The sequence below is a fragment of the Artibeus jamaicensis genome, unplaced genomic scaffold, assembly GCF_021234435.1.
Source record: "Artibeus jamaicensis isolate MK-2021 breed Jamaican fruit bat unplaced genomic scaffold, CSHL_Jam_final contig_1015, whole genome shotgun sequence".
NCBI lineage: Eukaryota > Metazoa > Chordata > Mammalia > Chiroptera > Phyllostomidae > Artibeus > Artibeus jamaicensis.
This window is the reverse complement of record NW_026521194.1, coordinates 7248880-7273563: the sequence shown is the minus strand read 5'-3', so window position 1 is coordinate 7273563 and position 24684 is coordinate 7248880. Positions and strand designations below refer to the sequence as shown.

The following is a 24684-nucleotide window of genomic DNA, read 5'->3' as shown; positions in this document are numbered from 1 at the left end:
AGATAAGCTGGGAGGAACAACTGGGGAATGAGACACACCACATAACCCAGGGTTCCAACACAGAAAACTAAAGCCTCAAAACCTCTGGCTGTAAAACCTGTGGGGTTTGCAGCAGCAGCAGCAGCAGGAGAAACTTTCAGTCCCAAAGGAGAGTTCATTGGAGAAACCACAGAGTCCTAGAATGTACACAAGCCCACTCACCTGAGAATCAGCACCATAAGGGCCCAATTTGCTTGTGGGTAGTGGGGGAAGTGACTGAAAGAGGGTAGAGAGCTGAGCAAGCAGCATTGTTCCCTCTCTGACCCCTTTTCTACATACAGTGCCACAACACAGCAAAGTGGGTTGTTCTGTCCTGGCAAGCACCTAAGGCTCTTCTCCTTCCAATGTAACTGGTACACTGAGAGAAAGAAATATGGCCCAAATGAAAGAACAGATAAAAACTTCAGAAAAAGAACTAAGTGATGAGGAGATAGCCAACCTATCAGAAGCAGAGTTAGAAACACTGGTAATCAGGGTGCTCACAGAAATGATTGAGTATGGACACAAAATAGAAGAAGAAGTGAAGGCCATGCTAAGTGAAATAAAGAAAACTATACAGGGAACAAACAGTGAAGGAAAGGAAACCAGGACTCAAGTCAATGATTTGGAACAGAAGGGAGAAATAAACATTTACCAGGACAGAATGAAGAAACAAGAATTAAAAAAAATGAAGACAGGCTTAGGAACCTCTGGGACAACTTTAAATGTTCAAACATCTGAATCATAGGGGTGCCAGAAGGAGAAGAGGAAGAGCAAGAAACTGACAATTTGCTTGAAAAAATAATGGAAAAAAAACCCCTCCCCAGTCTGGCAAAGGAAATAGACTTCCAGGAAGTCCAGGAAGCTCAGAGAGTCCCAAAGAAATTGGACCCAAGGAGGAACACACCAAAATACAACATAATTAAATTACTCAATATTAAAAATAGGGAGAGAATCTTAAAAGCAGCAAGAGAAAAGGAAACTGTTACCTAAAATGGAGTTCTTATGAGACTATCAGCTGATTTCTCAAAAGAAAACTTACAGGCAAGAAGGAACTGGAAAGCAGTATTCAAAGTCATGAAAGGCAAAGACCTGTGATCTGCAACCAAGATTATTCTCTCCAAGCCCTTATTATATGAAATGTTAAAGGGACTTATGTAAGAAAAAGAAGATCAAAACTATGAACAGTAAAATGAGAGCAAACAAGTGTCAACAACTGAACCTAAAATACAAAAACAAACTAAGCCAACTAAAACAGAAACAGAATCACAGAAATGGAGATCACATGGAGGGTTATCAGCAGGGAGGGGAGGAATGGTGGGAAAGGTACAGGAAAAAGCATAAATGATAGGCACAAAATAGACAGGGGGAGGTTAGGAATAGTTATGGGAAATGGAGAAGCCAGGGAATTTATAAGTATGACCCAACCGATGGACATTAACTAAGGAGGGGGGGAATGCTGGAAGAAGGGGGTGCAGGGTGGAGGGGGATAAAGGAAAGAAAAAAAATGGGACAAGTGCAATAGCATAATCAATAAATATACAAAAATGTTCTAATTCATAAAATTTCTGATGAAGTCATTATGACATGATTATTCTGAAGACAGAATTTAAAACTTGGTTTCTCTGTAAGCCTACAGCCATTTCCAGATCAAAATACTATAGTGGATGATCTGATTGACTCTCGAATATCATTCTATCCCAGATGACCCATCTACCTCTCAGTTGGTGTCACTCTCTTGGTGGCTGTTTTGGTCTTGGGTTGGGTATGTGTCCTAAATTGGTCCCATTAGACCAAAATGGAGGGTCTATTCCAATCAACATTGAGGGCCAAGTTTTCTCTCTCTTCTCTTTTTCCAAATGCTAACAAAGACGATCTGTATCCACAAAGGGAACCTGGCTTTGGATGAACCAACAATCTGTGTGATGGGGCAGATAGATCAAAGGAGCTTGAGTCCTTTTTAAGTACAAATATTAATCACTAATACTACCTACCTATGAACTTCCCATGCTTTTCTTCATTATTTAAGTGAATTGGACTGAGGTTTTCAGAAAATTGGTGGTTAGAGCATGGACTCTGGCACTAGACTGCCTGGGTCCAAATCCTTGCTCTGCTACTTACTAGTCATGTGGTCTTGGGCTAGTTACTTAAAGTCTTGTGTCTCAGTTTTCTTATTTGTAAAATGGAAATAGAAATAGCACTTCAGATCCTAGAGTTATTCTGAGGTTAAATGAATGAATGCTTATCAAGTGCTTGAAATAGTGACTGGTGAATACATGGACTACTGCTATTAATATTAGTGGTAATAATCTGAGGCTCTTAATCCATTTACTCAAGTATAAGTTAAATATATATCGAGTGAGCACAGTATGCATTGTTTGAGATTTGAATATATGTTTATGTTCACCATTTAGACAGTTAAACTCCTTTCCTACCTTCCTTCCTCCCTTCTTCCCTCCCTCTCTCATTTCTTTACTTTGGGATTATGATATAGAAATGGTAATTTTCTGGCAATCAGAAGAAGAAAACATTGTAGGAATTTGATGATTGAATTTTGCTGTTTGTTAATTGTCTAGAAGCATAGTTTTTGTGAGCCAAATGGAAAGTTTTCTCTAGTTCAGATCAGTAAAGACTTAGCCAATATGATTCACTCCCCAAATGGCCATATGAAATACATTCTTTACCATCTAGGGCAAGTTGGATATGGAATTATTAGGTAAAGGCTCATGAATAAAAAAACAGACTCTTGGGCTCTAGAGAACTTTAAAAGAAGCAGCACAGGGAATTTTAGTTAATGAAATACTTTTTGTGTTGATGTAATGTCTTATAAATGAAGTTAAGTTCACTGTCTTCTCTTCCTGGTCTGTTGATAGGCATTATTACTCTGAAGTGTACTTCCTTGTATATTGATCTGTGATGTAATCAAAGTGTTTGCTCTCTGGTGGCCTGGTGATTGACTGTCTTGGACGAATCAGGGAAATTCTACAAAGGGGGCTCCTAGAATCATTAACATAAAATACATTCCACCATGGAGTTAAAGCATTTAACATATGTGGTAGTAGGTAACTTACTCTCACTCCCTATTAGATAACATGCCAAGTTTCCCCAGATTTAGAGAAGATAATATGAGTTCTGTGAAGAAACTTCCTCTGGATTCCCACAGGCAATGTGGAGAACAGTTCTTGGGCTGGGATCTCGTGACTGTAGGTATGTCTTTTTCAGAGCTGTGGTGAACCCATTTGAGTTCAGTGCACATGGTTTACACACCCTCTGCCTTTGTGAATAAGCTCTTTGAACTAGAACTCCTCATGCCATAGCAATAAGGGAATGCTATTTTTGAGGGTGGAAAAGTACTGAGTTAGAACCTGGAAATGATGACCTCCTAAGTCCTGAATCCAGCTTCAGCATTTCCCATTATTCCTAGACATCTGCTCACAGGTACTGAAGCCCATGTGGCAAAAGTGGGTGCTGCAGTGCTGGAATTTCCTCCTTATTTCTTGTGGTGCTGAAACAGTGGGAACAATATTGGCAGAACCAAACGAGATACCATATGTCACAGTGGCTAGTATTGTGCAACTAGGACTCGGTGATAAGAACCAAGAAATCGTCACTTTTTAATCTGTTTATCATGGAATTTTCTATCTTGGAATTAAAAAATCTCAGATGTAATTTTTTCATATTATAGTAGAAATGCTGGAAAAATAATTTCTATGAAAATTTCTCTTTGTCTTTTTCTATGGGGGATAAAACACAGAAAACTTTTTCGTTTTCTATATTCCATAAAAATAGTTGAAGTTGACCCCTAGGAAAACTTGTAACTGTTGTGTTTCTTTCCTCCTACTATTCATTCCTCAGAAGCACAGCAAATGTTAGAATTAATCATAATTTTTACTGGTAGTGTTTCTGGTAGTGTTACTGGTAACTTGTTGGAAAGCTTTAAAATGGCTTGGAGGAATCAGGGAACAATGCTGCAACTGATTACATAGTTTAGTGGATAGGAGCCCAAGTTCAGTATCTTCTATTCATGTTCCAGAGACAAAAGGCCATAAAATAATTTTTTGTGATTATTTATTTAGTGCATACCATTTCTCCTTTATTGTGCTAATCTCATAAATGTATATTTTATTCATACACTGAATGATTATGTGAGTTTTAATATTATAAACTATTTGTTATTAACATTTTGGAAATGAGGAAACTCAGATCTGGTGAGACTATACGACTCCCACAACACTCACAGCTAATAAATGCTGGAGTTGGAATTTCTAAAGCCTCTGATATTCTGAACCAGTAGGACATGCCACTCCCCAGTACAGAAACAACTGATAATTTTGCTACCCAGTGTAAAATGTTAAGGAAAAGAATAGATAGCACTTTTCCATTGGTTGGTTCCTTCATTCACTTGGTGTTTGTTTCTTTTTTGGAGTGACTTGAGCAAGAGAAGGAAATCATTAGCACATGCCTCCATAAAGAGATGTCACAAATTAATAATTTTCATATTACTGGGTCAGTCAACCTTGAAATTTCCAATCTGACCAATGAATGTTTTGGAGATAAGTATTGTCTCATTTTGTTAGCATAAGCTTTAAGTCAGCCAACTTGGGTTCCAGTCATACAATCAGCATGTTTCACCTGCACATAAAACAGATGTTTAAAGCATAACAGAGAATCATTGAAACAGAGGTGAGGTGAGTGGCTATTTACTGGAGCACATGGGGGTGTAAGAAAGCATCAAGTGGTGGTGGAAGAGCAGAGAGGACTTAAATCAGAACCAGGTTCCAGTCATGACTCACACTGACCAGCTGTTCTCTGGCTATGTGTTTTAGCCTCGGTATGTCTTAATGTCATTGCCAATAGAGACATTAATAGTAATTACTTGATAGGGTTATTGTAAGTGCTAAATAAAATGCCATACAGCACGTGGCTAATAGTGAGCAATTAGAATTGAAGAAATAAAATTGGAATCTGCACTTTGGAACATTTAGACAGTCATGAGTTGATTGGTAACTTTTCTTCTTGAAAGGCCATTTTTAGTCACTGCATTAAATTTGTCTATTTTTTGTACTGAGATATAGATGAGACTTGAAATGAAAGATAAAGATCATTTTGTAGTTAGTGGTATTAAACTCATATTCCAGAAAATAATTCTTGGTCAGATGCAATGTTTAATGACGATAACAAAAATACTCATAATAAAGCCCATAATGATAGGTTTTGGCAGCCTGACAGTCTGTTTTTATAAACTGTGATTGAACACAATTTTCTCAGGATAATAAACTGTTTGAACCAGGCACCAGCAGAATTCTCTGAAAATCTGGAGTCAAAGGGAGCTAATTTTTCATAATTTAAGAAGGTGAGGAATACAGGGAACTGTATCTGGAACTCACTGCATAACTCTCCATTCCATTAGATGCCTAATGGATGTTGGTGATGATGGTAAACAAGTTGTCCCTTTGCATGTGAAAAATCAGGTGGTGAGAGAGAAGCCCCACCTGCCACATGCAAAGTGCACCATGTTTTGTGGTTGATCAGAGCTGGTCTGTTTCCTTCTCAAAAAAGGAGCTACTAGTTTTTTAAACTTGTTTTTTTAAAAAAATTAAACTGGAAGTTTACACCTAAGGAAATTGAGTTTGATTTATTCCAGAATAAAAAAAATTAAAAACAAATCCTTCTGGGCTAAAAAATACTTCATTAATTCAACAAAAGCTGAAGTCCCTTAACTCAGGGCTTAAGTCTGTATTCCAGCATTAGGAGACCAATCCATTGTCAGCATTCTCTTGTGATCCTTCACTCACTCACTACTCAGTGGGTTGCTTTGGAGTCCACAAATGGAAACGTCACATTTTCTTCATTAAATGAGATGCATGTGAAAGTGCTCAGTAAGGTCATGGGATAGAGCAGAACAAATGAAAGCTTAGTTTCCCTTCCTGTTTTAGTTTTTCCCTCTTTCTTCCTCTAACCAATATGAAAAACATTTATGGTGATATGCAACCGATTCTTGATGTTATTTTGGAAGCAGTACTTTGAGCAAACATGAAATCGGCAGCAGCAGTTTCTTTCACTCTGCGAGCTATTTTTGTAGACCCAGAAGATGCATTGGGTCACTTAGGGCTTCCTGGGGAGTCCTTCTTAATTGGATGTCAATGAGGTTCTGTTTTGTTCAATCAACACCTTAGAGAGAAAATTATTTGTATCAATTTGTGGCCTATTTTTGCTAGTTGTTTTGATCATCATAAGCCATTTACAATTGAAAATGTATCATTGATTGATGTAGAACATTCATAAAAAGCTAAAATTTAATTATAAAACACAATAAAACATATTTATTTTTGTTTCTGTTCTCCTGGGAAGAATTTTATGAAACAATTTTTCTTTTGTATCTGGACTGGCAGAATATTTTAAAATGGTACAATGGAAAACACTGCCTGCAAAATGATAAATTTATTAAACTTCAACTTCGTTTTCCTGCTTTTTTTCTTCCTTCCTTCCCTTCTCCCACCTGGTTTACTGTGTGCTTAGAACTTGGTATGAAAAAGTAAAAATTTTAAAAAATAACATTGACTACCCACAATATACTGGCAGAAATAAGGCAAATTTGCACATAGCAATAACTAAAGAATGAATGTGTTAAAGGAATAGAGGGAATAATTGTTAAATATTTAATGAGTGTCTATTGTGTGCCAGACATACTATCTTGGGCCTTAAATATATAAAAAATTATAATTTAATCATCACAACAACCCATGAGGTAAGCATTCCTCCCCCCACAACATTTCATAGATTAGATAATTGAGGTATAAAAAAGTGAAAAACAAAAACATGTTTAGGTATCACATTGTTAATGGCAGACCTGGAATAAAAATCCAGGCATATTTACTCTTTCCACCGCACTTTGACACATCCTGTATTAGTTTCTTAGTGGTGCTATAACAAACTACCACATACTTAATGGCTTAAAGCAACATGAATTTATTATTTTACATTTCTGGAGGTCAGAAGTCCAAAATGAGCATCATGGGGTTAAAATCAAGGTCTTTTGTGGAACTCAATGGAAAAATCAGTTTTCTTGTCTTTTCCAGCTTCCAAAGGCTTCCTTAGTCCTTGGCTAGTGACCCCTTCCATCTTCAAAGCCAACAATGCCCAATCATATTTTTCACTTAAATGACGTTGACTCCCAGATGAAGAGGTTTGGGCTTTATTTCACAGTGAGTATGGATCCTCTGAAGGACTTTTAGTGCAGACCAGCATGATCAGATTACTATGGCAGCAAGGTGGAGGAAGCTGAAAAAGGAAGAAGAAGGTCTGTTGGGTCATCATGGCAATGGCATTAGCCAGAAAGAAGGGAGCCTGTCTGTTACGTTGATGACAGGTGACAGTAGGTATGCAAAAGAAAGCAGGACCAAAAGATATTCTGGAGGAAATGTCATAGGAGTTTGCCTTTGTTTGCCACTGAAGGCAGGGAAGCAGAATGAGTGAATGAGCAGGTGAATATTAAGTGTACATGGCTGACATGGTTCTTGGCACCGAGAGACAGGAAGTCAGAAGGAGTTACACTCAGTTTTCTGAAGCTTTAGTTTGAAACACCAGCTTGGTAGATATTAATAGGAAAAAGAATAAGTAAATTTTTTTTTATTATCACCTCAAGGTTTAAGGGAAGGTAGGTAGGGCTTTTCCTTCTGAAAACCAACATACAACATCCATACACTGCAGTGGCTCGTGAGATGCTTCAGACTTCCAGAGGGCAGTTCAGCAAGGTATGTTAAGACCTTTGAACTTGCATGAGCTCTGCAATCCCCTGATTCCACATCACCATTTATAACAATCTAAATTTGGTAAATAACCTACTTACCCTATAGGGAGAATTGTTAAAGAACTTGTAATAAGTGCAAATCATGGACTATTATGCAGACATTTAAGTTATATTTAGACAACCAAAATGTCCTTCGGTAGATGATTTTCAATTGAATATTAACTTTTGTCACTGTTTGTTCTGTGTCTCTCCCCCACTGGTCTTCCAGAATCTTCACACTTTCTCCAAAACTGAGAAGAAACCTCCTGGATTTTAGCCCCTAGTAAAATGTATTCCGTTACCAAAAATGATCTACTGGAAGGACAGGATAATGGTACATATACTTACATAGGTCAGCATTACAGGGGCTGGCCCAGAGTCAGTGCTTGATTAATATTATTGAGTTAATCAGTGAATTTTTAAAAAATTAAAGCACACCTCTTAGTCCAAGGTCATCATATCTTCAACTGTGATTCTTTATGTTTTTTGGTTGCTGTCTTTTTGCAAGACAGGCAGTTCCTCCCTCCTTTGTGTGTCTTCAGCTGGTGGCTCATGTTATTTCTCTCCAGTGAAACTCTCCTTCACGTACCCTTTTCATGTTCAATTCTCCTTGTTTCTGAACATTCTTCAAATATGCAGGGGCATTTAATCTTCCAATGCGTAGTGCCAGCCACTCCAGATTTGTGTCACCTGCAAAGCTTAATGTTCTACTAACTATTCCATCATGCAGATCACTGGCAGAAACATGGAATACCAATATTTTCAAGTCAAAGTGAAGAAAAAAATCCACTAGTGATGCTCCCCCTCTGCTCCTAAGGTTGACACCAATCTATTGATTATCCTTCTGAGTACAGCCTCTGTAATAACACAGTGTATCACTCCCACTATCTATCAAGCATTGTGGCCTCCCAAGGAGCCACAGATGATACATTAAAATAGTTTATTGGCATAGAACATCTTTAGTCTCAGGAGAACAAGATGTTTTACACGATAAGTGGGTGGTAAATCACATTTTTTAAAATAGAATTATTTTTAAATGCTCTTAGGTACTGTTTACAGGAGACCTATAATAAAAACCTATTGTCAAATGAAAAATCTCCAAGAAAACTTAATAATTATCCCCTAATGTATTTCCTTGAGATTGGCTATTTTACAGCAAATTTTCTCAGAGGAGACTGCCTATACTCATTTTTCCCCCATGAGCTTTATAAAATCCGCAAGGCCTAATAGTTCTTGGAGCTGTATGTGACTTATCTGAGGATTAATGAGTCAACCTCCATGCTCCTTTGCTGGTGTCCTGTCTCCCCTCTTAGACCTCACAGCCACGGATGCCTTGAAGAAAAATTGCTCATCTACCCAAATCATCCATTACTGAGGCTGTAGCTTTCCAGTTTGCTTACCTTTCTCATGCTGAGGCTTTCTTTAAATAGAGCAGAGCCTGAGAAGTTGCTGTTGGAATTAGTTCTAATTCTGTGCCCTGCTACCGGAAAACAAAAACTCACTGCCCATGTTCCATCAAGCAGGGTAGCAGTGTGGTGAGTCTGGTTGTTCACTGAGCACTCATTTAAGGCAGACCCCTCTGTGGTCAGAGGGGTCTCCCCCCCTTAATGGTGACATATCTAATGAGCTATAAAGCTCATAGATAGGAGACATATGAAATCACAGGCAACATTTTGTTAGTATGTGTGCTTCCCGGTCACCCCCAAGAGTTTTCACCAGATCCTTGGTTTTTAGCCAGTCAGGATCCAGATAACTTTAAGAACCACTACATTATGAGTACTTTTAGTTTTTAGCCCCTTATTCATATACTCTCTGTATAACATTTAAAGACAATGTTTAAATTTTATTAGTAATCAAAGAGATGTGAATATACTTATACTACATTTTATTTATCGCTAACGTGCAGTTGCAAGAATGGAACTTCTCAGTGTTGACAATGTGGAGGCTAATTCTGCTGGTGGAAATTTATGCTCTTGGCAGGAATTTGGCAAAAGTCTTGGAATACATGCGTGATTGAATCAGCAATTCTGTTTTGAGGAATTTAGCCTAAGGGAGAGAATTGGACAAGTATACAAAGATACTTATCTCAAGATGTTTATTACAATCTTGTTTATAATAGAAGTTTATGACTACAGTTACAAGGGTTGATTAAAGTCAGTTATGGTGTATTCATAAAGTAAAATTCTACAAAATAATACAGTTGTAGTTATCCATATGGCAAGATACTTACATCATATATGCACAAATGTTGGTTAAAATAATATGTGTAGCATTGAATAGAAACTAGATTTATTTGGCAGAAATGGGAAAGCAGTCTGAGAATACACTGAAAAAATTAGTCATCAAAATGACATTTGATTGACTCCTAATTAGATTTTAGGAGGTTTTTATTTTTGCCTGTTTTAAAAATACATATTTTGTCAATGAAGATAGTTAACATATAATATAAACATATAGCAATCACTATAAATGTTTATGAAATATCTGATGAAAACATTATATTTTAAGAATGTCCAAAGGTTTTTCTGCAGTGATCTAATGAGTAAAACTTTATCTTCTCATTATAGGCAAGAATCACTCATTTATTGACACTTATTTAACTATTGATTTGCAGAAGGCAGAACATTTCTTTCTGGAGAGATCAATTCGTGCATATATTTTGTATTCAGGTTCTATGTGCTCCATCTAGAATCACCAAATGCTTCACTAGATGTGTGAAGTATGACTTGAGCTTCTTATAGTTTATACTCATTTCTTCCTCCTAGCCCCCAGCCCAGGGATGAGGATAGTTTTCATGGCATTAGAGTTTGATACATGTCAAAATAGTAAGAGCTGCAATGCACATTTATTCACTTCTTCATCAAAACTTTATGGTACCTAATAGATTCCAGGTACCATTCTGAGAAACTTGCAAATGTCAACTCCTTAGTACTCTAAGCCACCCTAGAAGTGAAGGCTCATTATTGTTACCATTTTATAGATAGAGGAAAAGATGATTTACATAAAGGTCAAGGAACTAGTCTGAGATGGGATGCTGCCGAGTCTAAGTGAACATTTATCTTCAAGCTGGTAATTAAAGAGGTAATATAATATAAGGAACTGAAATAACCTGGGTGTCTTACAACAGGGAAGAAATATCATACAGTCACTGAAAGTGATTTTGGATACTTTTTAAAAGGGTGAGAAATGTTTCCAATAAAATCTACATCAAGAATTCAGATATAATAGCAATATCACAAGTCTGAGCAAAAATGTCTAAATATATTAAGTAGGGGGAAAAGTAAGTAAAAGTAACTGTATGTTAGTGGTAACCACTTCAAGGAGGAGTGAGATTATGGATGATTTTAATTTATTTTTAATCACTTTCTGATTTTCCAAAGTGAGTGGACATTACTACTTTAAAATGAGAGTTGTGATTTTTCTCCCTTTAAGTTACTAGCTAGCAAGAAAAGTAACACAACTAAGGAGAAGAGGCACTAAAATTTAAAATCTGGCAATTTGATGTCTGGTTTTATGGTGATACCAATATATATGACCCTGAGCATATCTTAGGGATATTGATGGACTGTCAGTAAATTTATCGACATTCATTGAATTGTGCCAAAACTCCAGCCTCAGGGGAAGATGGCCCACTTGTTTTTCTTCAGTGCCAGGTTCCTCACTTAGTAGAAGTGCAAAAACTGAGAAGTACAAAGTAAGTATATGAAGGGCTGGATTAAACTCTCTAAGTAGAGGGCTAAGGGGTCTGCTGGAAAAATCTGTATAAAAAATAGTGTATAATTTCACTGTTAAATGTAAATTTGCTTTATTGTTTTTCCTTATCTATTCAAAATTTTGATGTGTGCAACTAAACCACAATAATGTTTTCATGGGAAGGGTAACATGTCAAACATGTTCCCACTAAGGAATTGGATCTGCTTTTCTTTAGCCAGAAGCACAGACAGCTGGAAATAGCAAAATTGAGAATGGGTGTTTTGCCTGAAAGAAAATCACTCATTCTGAGACAGAAATGGAGGTTGACCTGGGGATTGAGATGTGAGTGGCTTGCTTTGCTCTAGCAATGGGATAAGAAGGTTAAGAGAAGTATTTTAGGTGTGTAGCATGGGTAAGAGTGTGGTGTGTACGTGTGAACATGTGGCTAAAACAGAGTAACAGTGGAAACACTGGGCCCACGGGAAGAATGGAACTTCGAGAGTGGAGTGTAATTTGGCAGGAGAGAGAGAATTTATGTTTGCCCTTGAGTGAAGTGAATGCTACTGCAAGATAGCGGCGGTGATGGACCAGTACGCTGAGTTAGTAGGTTTCACTGATGCTGCGCAAACATGCCTGTCAGTTATCAGCCTGTGGAGGTACCTGGGAGTATTGGCATGGTCCTGTCTGGCACTGGTCTTGCCTTCATACTGCCTTGGAGTTATCATGGAAGGAAGACTTCAGAGAAAAAGGAACATAGATATTTCTAGAGTTACTGGCATGAGAACTGTTAAAAGAAAGTGGTTTTATTTTGTACCTTAAGCTCTTGAAAGGGTGCCAGCTGCCATGGTAATTAAGTTGTGGACCATTCTTTACTGTGTTCCTTCACACCCCTGATTTATACTTGTTGACGCGTTTTAGTGATTCTACTGTTCTTTCAAAAATCTGTTCTCCCTTATCTTTTCCCTTTTCCCTGGAGAACTTACCCAGATTTACAGCCTCGGCAACCTTGACTTTGGTCCCAAGATTCAACACTCACTCTCAATGCCCTTATAAATATTTACTCTTAGGTGTTCTGCAAACTTCGGATTAATAACACTCGTTATGCAGTCTGACAACCCTGTCGCAGCTCCATCCAGTGTTCTCAACCTTACTGTAGTTCATTCTGTAAGGCACCCAGACATGAAAACTCAGAATTTCTTTTGCCTCCTCTTCTCTTCTTTTATAACCAGCCAGTTCCCAAGCCTCTTATTTTATTTCTTTGAGCTACTTTGGTGAATTAAGGTAATATTTTCTACCTAAACCAATAGTTAGGGTAGTTATATGTCTTATTAGTTTTCATTTGGAATTAGAGTTTAGATATTATGTTCCATTTAGATATGCCACATGATAACATATCTAATAGTATAATAGTATGTTAGCATTAGCTATAGCAGGAGGTAATGATCTACCCATTTACCAACTTACCAGCCTAGCTGGTGTTTTTCATTCCTTCTTGAACACATATCTAATAATACCTGTGGCCTGCTGAAGGCTCAAAGTTTATTGCTGTGTTTTCCAAGAGTCAATTGCATTTCTTCAAAAAATCTACTTATGTCCATTAAAACTTACTATATAATTTTGTGAACCAAGCAAATATGAGCACCCATCAAAAGTGACTTGGTTTTGGAAAACTTAGTTGAAAATTAGTTTATATTAAAGAACATATTTTATTTATTTGAAATTTGAAACATTTTTTCCCTGTGAAGCAACAGATATATAAAATAGGAAAAAGCTTTAACATAAAATATATTTATCATAAATTCTTAAATAATTCCATTTTACAAAAATTACAAAAACTTTAATACCATTCTTTTTATTGTTCCCTCAGGATCAATTTAAAAAGTTTTCAAATGTCCCTGAAGTAGAAAAAAACTCAACTAAAATATCTCCAGCAAAACATTTATTATAAATTTTATTATATCCTGTAAAAACTTCTGAGGATTTCCAACTTCTGCAAAAACCAGAAAATGGCTACATGATAGTGAGCATTGACATGATTTAATCAATTGCTTTAGAACGTTACATAATTGAACTAACTCGAGTTCTATTTCTTTTCTTTTTTTATTGAGGTATACTTGACATAATATTATATTAGTTTCAGGTGCACAATGTAATGATTCAATACTTGTGCATATTGCAAACCGATCACCACAGTAAGGCCAGTGACTGGTTTTAAAAGACTTGAAAGCAATGTGTTGCTAGAAAAAAAATACCAGTTTAAATTAAATAAATGCATAGAATATATGTAGGTATATATTTCTCTTTTTAATGACTTCCTGCTTGAGCTAAATTTTTCAATTAATTAAGCTACTGAACCTGCTCATATGATCTGAGGACTTACAGTCTGTGCCTTGAGGGAGAACAGCCCAGTGATTCCTGGCGTGGGTTCTGGTACCAATCTAGGTTCAAATCCTGTCTCTATTTCTAACTAATTGTGCTTTTGTTGGAAGTAACAATATCCGTGTACCTCAAGAAGGATAGGTTAGTAAGGGCACAGAGAAGAAGGTAGGAGAGAATGAATTAAGAAGAGGCTAGGGTCCTGGAGTAAGAATTAAGCCACCACATGACAGCTATGAAAAGCTGGGGGCTTTGGGGGCGGCTGAAATGTAAGATGTATTCATTTTTTTCCATAGGTCATATAACTATTCACATCTTAAGCTCTGTAATTCACATTTATTATATAAAAGGGAATGGTTTCAGCTTAAGTGACGGGATATAGGGCAGAAAACACACGGGATCTGGACATGCTCTGCATATCTGTGGAATGTCTATGTGTGGTATAGCTCCTCCGCCATCTTGGGCTGGGACTGCTTCGGGTTTGAAGGTGTTGAGAAGCCTGGCTGCCCATTGTTCAAATAAGGTGTATGTCAGTGATATCAACACAATGTGTTGAGGAAATGTCACATCTGTCTGCAATTGGCTACCTCTCAATAGGAGAAACACCGCTGGAAGCCTGCAGACCAGATGTTGCTTTCAATCAAATAGAGGTCAAGCAGCTTTAGACAAAGAATGTCTGCACCTCCCCATCCCTGGCCCTAAGAGAAACATGTAAGGCAATTTTAGTGGAATCGTGATTGTTTTAGCTCATGTTTCTATGTTTCCTAGTGTATGACATTGCAGCCACTAGAAGAGAGCAACCCACACGGTGGCCCTTGGTCCGGGAACTGTGAAGAAGACAACACAGGCACCAGATTGTTGTTCACAGGGTCGCCTTGGCTTAGGCTGTAGCCTGGGTTTGACCACTGCAGATGTGGAGGGAACCTGGAAATATCACTTGTGTTTGCTAGCCTTCAATTTTTAAAGCCGAGTAATGAGATCATTATTATAGATGATTTGTGTCATCCTATCCAGTTCAATATTCTGCAATTATGCAGATAGGAGGGAAGCCTGATCTTGGCTGAGCTTTGGGACAGCCACCTGGAAAATCAGCATAGTGATGTTTCCAGGACGAAAGGCTCTTCTGGTATTTCCTACTAGTGCACATGGGGAAACCGGGTTAACGCAGCTGGTTGAAAACATGTCCTGAGCCAGACAGTGAGAAATGACTGATTGTGAACTTAATTTTAAAGGACTCTCTAATTAAACCTCTTAGAGTCAATAAAATATCCCATCCCTTGACTAACCCTATATACTAGGGGGATTTAGGAATTAATGTGCATTTCAGGAGGCTTTGCTTCTTTCACATTCGGGAAGGGTTTCTGTTAGGGTGACAGTAAAACAGAACAGGAAAAACATCCAGCTTTTTTCCTAATTCAGTTTCATGCCAACAACTAACTACACATGTATTGAGCATCCATTAAATGAGACTTTTTTGCAAGGTGCTGCTTGGGATAAACAGGACATCGTGAAGGGAGAAATGGTTTGCCTCCACTCCTGACGTTTTCTTCCATGTCCAAGTATATCTGCTAGCTCCTCACTATCTTGTAACTCACTACCCACCAGTGAATGTGGGGGATTCATTGTTTTATAAATTTGGAAAGAGTGCCTGTCTTGATTCTGCCCTTCTTCCTAGCAGCCTCTCTGCATGGAGCATTTGCCCTGGGTAACATTGTCCTGCATGGCCCTTCTGCTGCTAAGTGGCAAAGAGGAGGAGGGAGGTTGTGGCTTTCAGGTATTAATTTTAAAATCCTCCAATATTTTTTGCATTGGCCAGTGACACTGAAAAATTAAAACAAGGAGCAAAATTGGGGGGAGCATTATACTTGTGATAAGGCTTTTAGTGGGCAAAAATGTATGGTTTGGAGCCACAGACTTAGGGTGGTGAAAGGTCTTTTAATTTGGGTCAGTTGAGGTTTTTATTAGTCCAAGTGAGTTTTTATAGTAATGTGGTTGGCATTTAGCTACTGTGCCAACCACAGTAGACTCTCTGAATGAGAGTCTTTAAGACAGACACATGATATTTTGCTCTTGGTGAATGACAGCGTTTGGAGGTTCTGATCATGGACAAGAGATTATTTTTATGGAGAGGACTACACATGTGGAGGAACTCCAAGTAATCCACAAGGGTGTCAGGGAGTGCATGCCTTGGGCTCTTGCATGGTCTGGCTGATGGGCACAACACTCAGACAAATATCCAATGACAGAGGAAAGAGATTCTCTGCTGGCCTTGTAGGAGTTATTGAGCAGAACAATACCAGCTGCATTTAAAAGACAAGGCAAACCGAGTTCTGTGTGTCCTATGAAGCACTGGTGCGATTCCAGCTTCAAATCATGACTGCCAGGCCTGAGAAGCAGTGCTAAATCATTTATTTTGAATCCTATTTTGTGTTTACAAGCAAGGAGGACACTGGAAATACTAACTCTGAATTTATGTGAGTATTTCACACGTTCTTAGTGTGGAAAATATTTGAAGAACTCCTGGGCAAGTTTCAAGGTGAATTGGTTTTTATAGGTAGGCATGCATCCTGCAAGATTATGCCAGGGCATGTGTGTATTCAAGTAGGGGGAAGTCAGTGTCTTGAGGAAGATATGAGGCAAAGGGTCTGGGTGTCACTAGGCCCCTGGATATCCAGGCATGAAAGTAGCAAGAGCTTTAGGATTAAAGACAAGACAGTCAAGATATGTCAGGTGAACGAGCAATATTTAAAGAAAGGAATGATAAGATGACCAGAGCTGTTTAAGGTTGAGTAATCAAGGCACACTTCAAGGAGTAGCGGGTATTTATAATGGATCTTGGCAAAAGAGAAGATTTTTAGGCTTCTTGTTTTCCTGTGGAAGGAAGAGCCTTGGAGTCTTAGAGCTCTTAGTAGCATCTCTGGTTCCTGGTTTCCACCCTCTGTGGATTCACTTAGATGTGCATATGCTGTGGGCAGGCTTTCACACAAGCCCCCTAAAGGTAAACAACAGCTGTAAAAGGTGATATGGTAGAAATCTTTCTTTCTACCTCTTCTTCCTATTCTTCCACTATACACTTAGGAATCTGAGACTTTTCAGGTGTGAATCCCACTAAAACAGAGATAGAATGCAATGGAATGGAGCTCTTTTGGCCAATTTAAGATTCTTGGCTTATTGCCCATCAGAATTTGTTAAAAGAATGGTTAGGTCTCAGCATGTGTGTTTGGGGTCAATGGAGAAATCCCCTTGATAATGTCCCAAATATTTTGCATGGCTCAGAATTTTGATGTCCTCGATGTTTTGATTTCCAATGCCAGAGGTGAGGACAGGTGTAAATCCTGTGACATTTTTTTTAACCTTGGAATGTGTTTTTCCTTGACAGGTTGATCTGAGAAATCCCCTAGTTACTATCCGCCCCTCAAACAGACTCTAGGACTTTTGTTCTGTTTGCCCACAGTGGAACTTTGAACATGTTGCTTGATATGAAACACCTGAAGCATTTTGATGTGCGTTGGTTAATGTTCGTCCACACATGCTACCTATGTTGTGCTTAAATATGAAATAAATCCTGTTAAGAAAGATGTGAGCAGATGCTAATCTGTACTTAGAGATAAAAGACAAGGTTATCTTGCTCAATAACAAAGAGACAATTTTAAAAAAATGAGAGAAAAAGGGGTGCCATAAGCAAAGGAATGCATGTTTAGTAAACAGTGAGAAGTCTCCTTTGGCTAAAGAGTTGACTCTGAGCAGTAGAGATAAAACCCAAAAGGTGGCAGGAATTGAACTTTTGAGCTGAGAGTGCTCTTTGTGGTCCTCTGCTCAGGTCTTAAAGTGAAGTCAGGATACCTGTGTTCAAACCAACATCATGGTTGAAGTGAGACTTAAATAAAATACATATTGGAATAGAGTAAATGACTAGTGCTATTCACATTTATATGAGCTGTTCAGAGAATAATTTTAAAAATTGTTGAATCCAAATCTATTTTCTGTCCCAATTTAATACACGAGGTAGCTGGGGCTCAAAGAAATTAACTTTAAGTTTCCAGAGTTAATAGTGGCAGAGATGAGATTCAAATCTACTTTTCCCTGCTTGTCCAGTGGGCTTTCTACTACATCATGTGTCAAGTGTCATGATTGTTTCAGTACTGGCCTGAGAGATAGCTAGTTACATTGGGGAGATAGCTTAGGATCACACCTGGGGCCCTGACAGATAAAGAGAATAATTATATTGTCTTTGTAAAATCACTGACGATTTTGGAGCTGAGGGGCAACATGAGTCAGGGGGTCCACAGGATGGATCGGGGAAAGGAAGTTTTCTGGAAAACATTGATTTCTGTTCTATTGCAGGTTCCAGAAATATAGGGGGCTAGGCTGGCTCATTTCTCATAATGTTATCAGCTTCAGTCAGTGTCTAAGTCCATAGACATACAATAAATATGTTAAGTAAAAGAAAAATAAGAAAGAATTAATGAAATAAATCAAATGAATAAAGAAACAATGGAATACATGGATGAGTGGATGAAATGGTGATTTGGTTACAAACTGGCTTTCCACTTCCTTTTCCTAGCTGAACAGTGGAATATTCAAGCTAAGGCCTAAAACTCATAAGAACATGGTCAATGTCTTCTGGATCGTTACTGTTAGAAAAACACTAATTTGACCAAGATTCATTCTTTCTTGGGAGTAGTTAATGAGAATCCAATCTGGTTAAGAGTATTAGATTCAGAGTCAGACAAAATTGAATTTGAGTCTTGGCTGGTCTCTTCCACTTATTAGTGGTGTGATTTGGAGAAGGACTCAAGGGGAGGAAGCAGAGTGGAAGATGAAAAAAATGACCAGCATAAAATGACTGACAGGGATTTAGAAATATGTATGTTTGCCAAACCTTGGGGATTCCCAGAAATGCTGTTGCTAAAGGTTGGGCTGTATTTCAACTGATGAGACAAGAACCAGTCAAATACAATCGTTCATAGACACAGAGCTCTGGGATGTGAATGTGACAATACATTTATTCGTCCATATACACTGGGAAGCAGGAATGTAGTCAGTTCCACACTTTTCAATTTGTAGATTATTCATTTACTCTGTTTCACCTTTATACCTTCCATTTGTGGAGAAAAAGCAGAAATAATATCTAAATAGCACTACTTATTACTGTGTTCTCGAAGAAAAATGTTCAGCAGGGAGAGGTGCTCTCTCCTTTGACTTCTCAGAGTACATTGATTGCAACTCCCTCATCACACTGTACCTTCTGCCTGTCAGTGCAGTTGTTTGCTTGTGTTTATTCACCTTGTTTTAACCTCAGCCTTCTCTTCCTCATAGTAGCCAGATCAAAGGAGGCATGAGCATCAGTTCCATTGCTGGATTGAAGGAGAGCCTTCTGAAGCCTCAATTTAATTACCTGAAAATTGTTTTTATTTACATCTCTTAAATTTATTATTGTAGACACTTAAGAGTCCATGGTGTTTGCTTGGCACACCTAAACTCCTTATGTTGAAGGATTTGAGCATCTAAATGTGTGACTTGGAGCAAGAGCTGACTGAAAGCCTTTTGTAAGTCAAAGTCCAAGGCACACCAGGAAGATGAGGTGCCCCCTTTGCTCAGTATTTGGCTGACTGCATTGAAAAGTATACCATGTCTGGTGGTGGGGGGAAGAATGGGTATTAGGTGGTGTCCTCTCTTGGAAATGTCCCAATGACCTTAAGTGAGGGAGTTCTGTTGAACCAGCAGTACACCATAATCTCAATTCCACAATTTTTTTTCCAAACAGGATGTAGAGTGGGAAAATTTCTTATGGCTGAAGGCATCCTTGTGACTCCTAATTGCCAGAATTCTGTGCTATTTCCGCCATGGAGAACTCTGAGTTACTCAAGCAATTGCTGCTGTAGCTTAAGTCAAGTACATCTGCCCCAGAGAGGGAGGGCACCTATGCTTTAGTGCTCACATTCTACAATGTTGGCAATTAATTAGCTGAGCAAAACAGAGCAGGAAAGGAACCTGAAAGTGGGGACATCCATTTCTTTGTGCTGTAAATATTATGGGGAATAAAGGGAAAATTCTTCAACTATTCTATGCCGTCTAATGAATTTATTTCAAACTCTCGATAAGGCTTTTCCAGATATAATTCTTGTCTAATTTTCTTGCCCTTTCCCCAAAGGATTTCTCCCTTATTGAATCCTGAGTACACCAAACTACTGATTATTTCTCTAATTCTTCTTGCTTTTCCACACACAATGCCTGTACACATGTTTCTCCCTGTCTGACATCCCCTTTGGGCAAGTTACTCACCTTTCTGAGCCTGTTTTGTTACCTGGTAGATGAAGATAATAAAGCATCTACCTCATTGGGGCTATTGTGAGGGTTAAATATGAGCCATAGAAAGGGCTCAGCACAATTCCTGGTACATACAAGATTGATAATTGTAACTTGGCATTATTTGTGTTTCTTCCTTTGCCTGCCTGATGAATTTCTACTCAGCCTCCAATAATCATCTCTAATATACACTTTTCTTTGAAACCTCCCTGTATGTTCAGGCAAACCACTGTTTTTTTTCTTCTAAGCTTCCCCATGATTCTGCACATGTTTACATCACATTCAGCTGGAATTTATTTAGATGTCTGTCTTCCCTGAGGGACCATGACCTTTAGAAGATGGAGACTGTGTCTAGGTCATATTTTTTCAACATCTGACACAGTTTCTCTACAAATAAAAACTTCATTAATATTTGTCAAGTAAAATTTTGAGAGAGTGAGTGAAAGAATCGATGAAAGAAAGGTTCTTAAAAAGATATACCATGGTAGAGTAAATTAAATTTCCTTAAAGCCTAACTGAGAAATAGTAGGTTTTGAAACTAGCTGATATTTAATTTTGCTGAGAAAGTTTAAGGTCACACAAGCATTTGTTTTGCAAGAATGTAAATGGAGTAAGTTAAGAGAGTCAAGTGAGTGAAGCTCAATTTCCTTGATAAGAAGTAGAGGAGATGCACTGGGATGGATCCAAACATCTTTGCTCATGAGGAAGAGGATTAGAGAAAGTGGGCAGAGAAAGACAGACAATAGAGAGGGAGTTGGAGGAGTTTAGGTAGAAAAATTTTGGAATAGCTGCTGAAAAGAAGAGATTTGAAAGAAAATCAGAGAGAATACAAAGATAATTTGTAAGACATTTTAAGATCGGTCTCTTTTTCATCTACCCATTCTTAAACCCAGCCCCAGTTTAGCTGGCTCCCCTGTTATCCAGCTCTCTCCTTCCCTCTGGACAATGGGAATATTGCTGCTGGTAATTGGATATTATGTGTTGGGTGGTTGGAGACATGGTATATGCTGTTTGGTCTCTATCTTCCTGGAAACCTATCAAGCATTTAACTTCAGTTGGCCTGTCATGTAAAGCAGTATGGTAAATGTCTTTTTACTTCCAGTCTATTTTTGCTTCATGACATAGGAAGTAAAAAAAAGAAAGTGTTATTGTTTGCTTACATACCAACATGTTATGTTGAATATAAGTGAGCTTTGAAGATGATGACTAAAATGTGATATACTTGGTTAGAAACTGATTCTGTAAATTGGTCCTATGGCAGCAGGTATAATAAAATGGGTAATTTTCCCATAAGTAGAAAGAGAATCACTACAGAAATATCAAAGGGCAAACAAAGCCACTGGATTAACAGCTATAAACACTTCTGAGTTTATCAGACCATTAATTTTTTTCAGAGACCTAGGAAAGAATTACTGATTTAATAGATTACTTTATAAAAAGTACAAAAACAGCTTTTCATCACACTAGGATGTTTACAAGCTAACATTTACAGGCTAAAAGTAGAATAGAGGGGTGATAGTATGAAAATGAATTCATTGTCTTATTTTTGTATCATATTCTGTGATATTCCAAAGGCTGTCTCAACACATGACATGCATTTTCACTAGCACTATTTGCTAGAGAGGAAAAATTTGGTGTTCTGGTACATTTGTCTTGGATTTAGTTCCTGTGGCTCAGTAAATAGAAGCTCTTTGTTTTATTTGGTGTGATTCCAGAGACAACAGGACAATCCTTCTTCTTGTGATACCTGAGCTTGAAGTATTAAAGACTCATCCCTTTAGAGTTGACTTCTTCATGTGGCTAGTTTAAAAATATCCCGGAAAAGGCATTAGTTCCTTAACCCCTTACTTACTTTATTAAGGGATTTTTGTTTAAGATCTAGCAAATACTAGATCTTAAAGGCTTTATGTGTATGGTAGTAAAGTTCAAAAGGACAGAGATTGAATAAAAAATTGCATTTTTATCTTAATATGAAGTAATTTTGGGCATTGATTCTTAAATGTAACATTTGAGCTGTCAGTCCTAATCATTTAGGATATGTTTGATAAATTTGATCTCATGAAATGGCTGGAGACAATATGAAATCAAAGATGCTTTTCAGTTCAAAGAAAAGATTGGCTCTACAATAGAACAGGAGTGATGAGTGGGGTCCTTCCTGGACTGTTCAATACCTTTTGCTCTTGGGCAAGACACTTCCATCTAAATGGAAACTCTAAACTTTGCCTGAACATGGAAGTTGAGTAAGAAAAAGAAAGGAGGTTGGGTTAGGAGTTGTTGGGTCATATAAAATGACAGCTTATTCCCACATGGCTGGCTCCATAGGGCTGACTTTGACACTCAGTTGAAACATCTGCAGAGAATATGAGGAAAACACACCCACATACCATGCAAAAGAGGACTCTTCACATGTGGCTGTTGGAATTGTTAACCAAAGAGTCAAGGCAAGTCATAGGCCAAAAGTTCATCATAAACATGAAATAGTAGATCTAGCTGAGACATGGTCAAATAACAACCCATGATTCTTTTCAGTGTCAACTAATCCTCATAAGAAACAAAAATAACAGCTCGCTCTTTCTGGTACTTTAGCGTTTACAAAGTTTGACCTTTCATGGATGTAAAGTACAAAATTTGTCTTTTTCAAAGTTCGTCCTCTCCTCATTTCTCAGATGCAGAAGCTGAGGCTTCGCGAAGCTCAGTCTTCTCTCAAAGTCATAGAGGAGAGCCCAAGTTTATATGCAAATTTTCTGATCACAAAGCCTCACTAATTGCACTAATTTTTAGAATCCAATTAAACATTGTCATGGTATGTCGAGTTTTAAAAATTATTTCCTAGAGGTATCTTCTAAAGTTTTCTTTTATAGGACGTCAAAACTGCTTTAGCTAGCCTAAGTACTACTGGGTTCAGTTTAAAAAATAAACATACCTTGCTCTCCATTTGTCAGTTCTGCGGGAATGAATGGGGCTAGGGCTTTAATGTCCATCTGGAAGATATCTACTTTGCAACATTGCGGCACATCACCATATGGGCCAGAGAACCAGCCTCATCATCTAAATAAATATTGTTGTTAAATCATTTCCCATTGTGAGGGTTGGAGCCTCATTAGATCTCGAGTAGAAAGAACACCATTAGCTCAGTGTTTACAACTAACTACTGTTCTCCATTTTAGAGTTGGTGTGAGACATTTAGCAAATGACCCTGAAAACAGCTCTTACTCTCTTGAAAGATGTGATTGAATTGCATTATGGCATTAAAATATTACAACCAGATACAAACTTTATTACCAGTCCATTTTCATTTACAGAAGTTCTTAGTTTGTTAATTTTTCTTGTGAAAAATCTGCACAATCACCACAGATAACTTTACTGAGGAATCTTTACTTTTTCTGTTGTCTACTCTCCAGCTCATTTTTTGCCAGCACCAACGCTGGCCTTTGCAGTCCCCCTAATTTTCTTCAGCCTGTTCTTCTCCTTTCCCTGTTTTCTTGCGCTCTTCTTATTTTTATACAGGCCAGGTCTTGCAAGTCTAAGTTTGGGTTTACTTTTCTTTGTGTAATCCAAGGAATCATAAATCTTGCCAAAGACAGTCGTCATGCCACCACCGAAATGGGTTCTGAACCCACAAAGGTGTTGTAGCTTGGTAAGTGGAGGTAATGAAATCATTAAGTAGGTAAATGGCAGTGATCATTTTTGTTTGTGATTTTTTAAAAGAGAATTGCAGAAGGTTGTAGAGTCAGTTTTAAGAGGATGGCCTCTGCCACTTGTAATATTTAAGTTATAACTGGGCACCAGATTGAATATGTTGGAGGTCTGCTGATTGCATAAGCAATGGGCCACTTGCTTTTGTAATTAACCACTCACACCCTTGTTTTTCTTTGCAACCCAAGAGGTTGATTATGTGATTTGAGGTATAATAATTAGCACAGATGAAAAGAAAAACACAGCAGAAGTCTCATAAGAGTGTTCTTTTACCAAAAGCCTCAAATGTGAACTAATTAGGTTAGAAGGTACAGGAGATGGTCCCCAACATGCGCTATATCAAAACACTTTCCCTGTAGTCTAGTTACTCTGACTGTATAATAAACTGATGAGAACAGATACTATACTTGATCTTAGCCAAAAGGCTGAGAAGCGATTGACTGTATAATAGAAATTGTTTTCCCACCAGTCCAGTGTGGGCCTGGTTCTCTATTTTAGCACAGAGAATGGAAAACTTGACATGTGGAATGGGGAGATTCTTTAGTCTCAGATACATCCTCACAGCACAGGCTGATGTGGAATTTTTAAAATGCCCGTAGAAAAGAGAACCTAGAGGAGTATTTATAATCTGTCTATGATTCAGAATGTCTTCTTTCCTTCCTTCCTTCCTTCCTCCCTTCTCTTCCTCTCTTTTCTCCTCCCCTTCCCTCCCCTCCCCTCCCCCTTCCTTCCCTTCCCTTACCTTACCTTACCTTTTCTTCTCTTTCTTTGTATTACATTCTGCTTTTGTAAGTATGGCAAAT

The 24684-nt window shown here is 38.0% G+C and overlaps 1 pseudogene; it reads right to left on the bottom strand.

The window, feature by feature from the left end:
- Positions 1–24085: 24085 nt before the first annotated feature.
- On the bottom strand, positions 24086–24318 carry LOC119048084 (uncharacterized; annotated as a pseudogene).
- Positions 24319–24684: the final 366 nt, after the last annotated feature.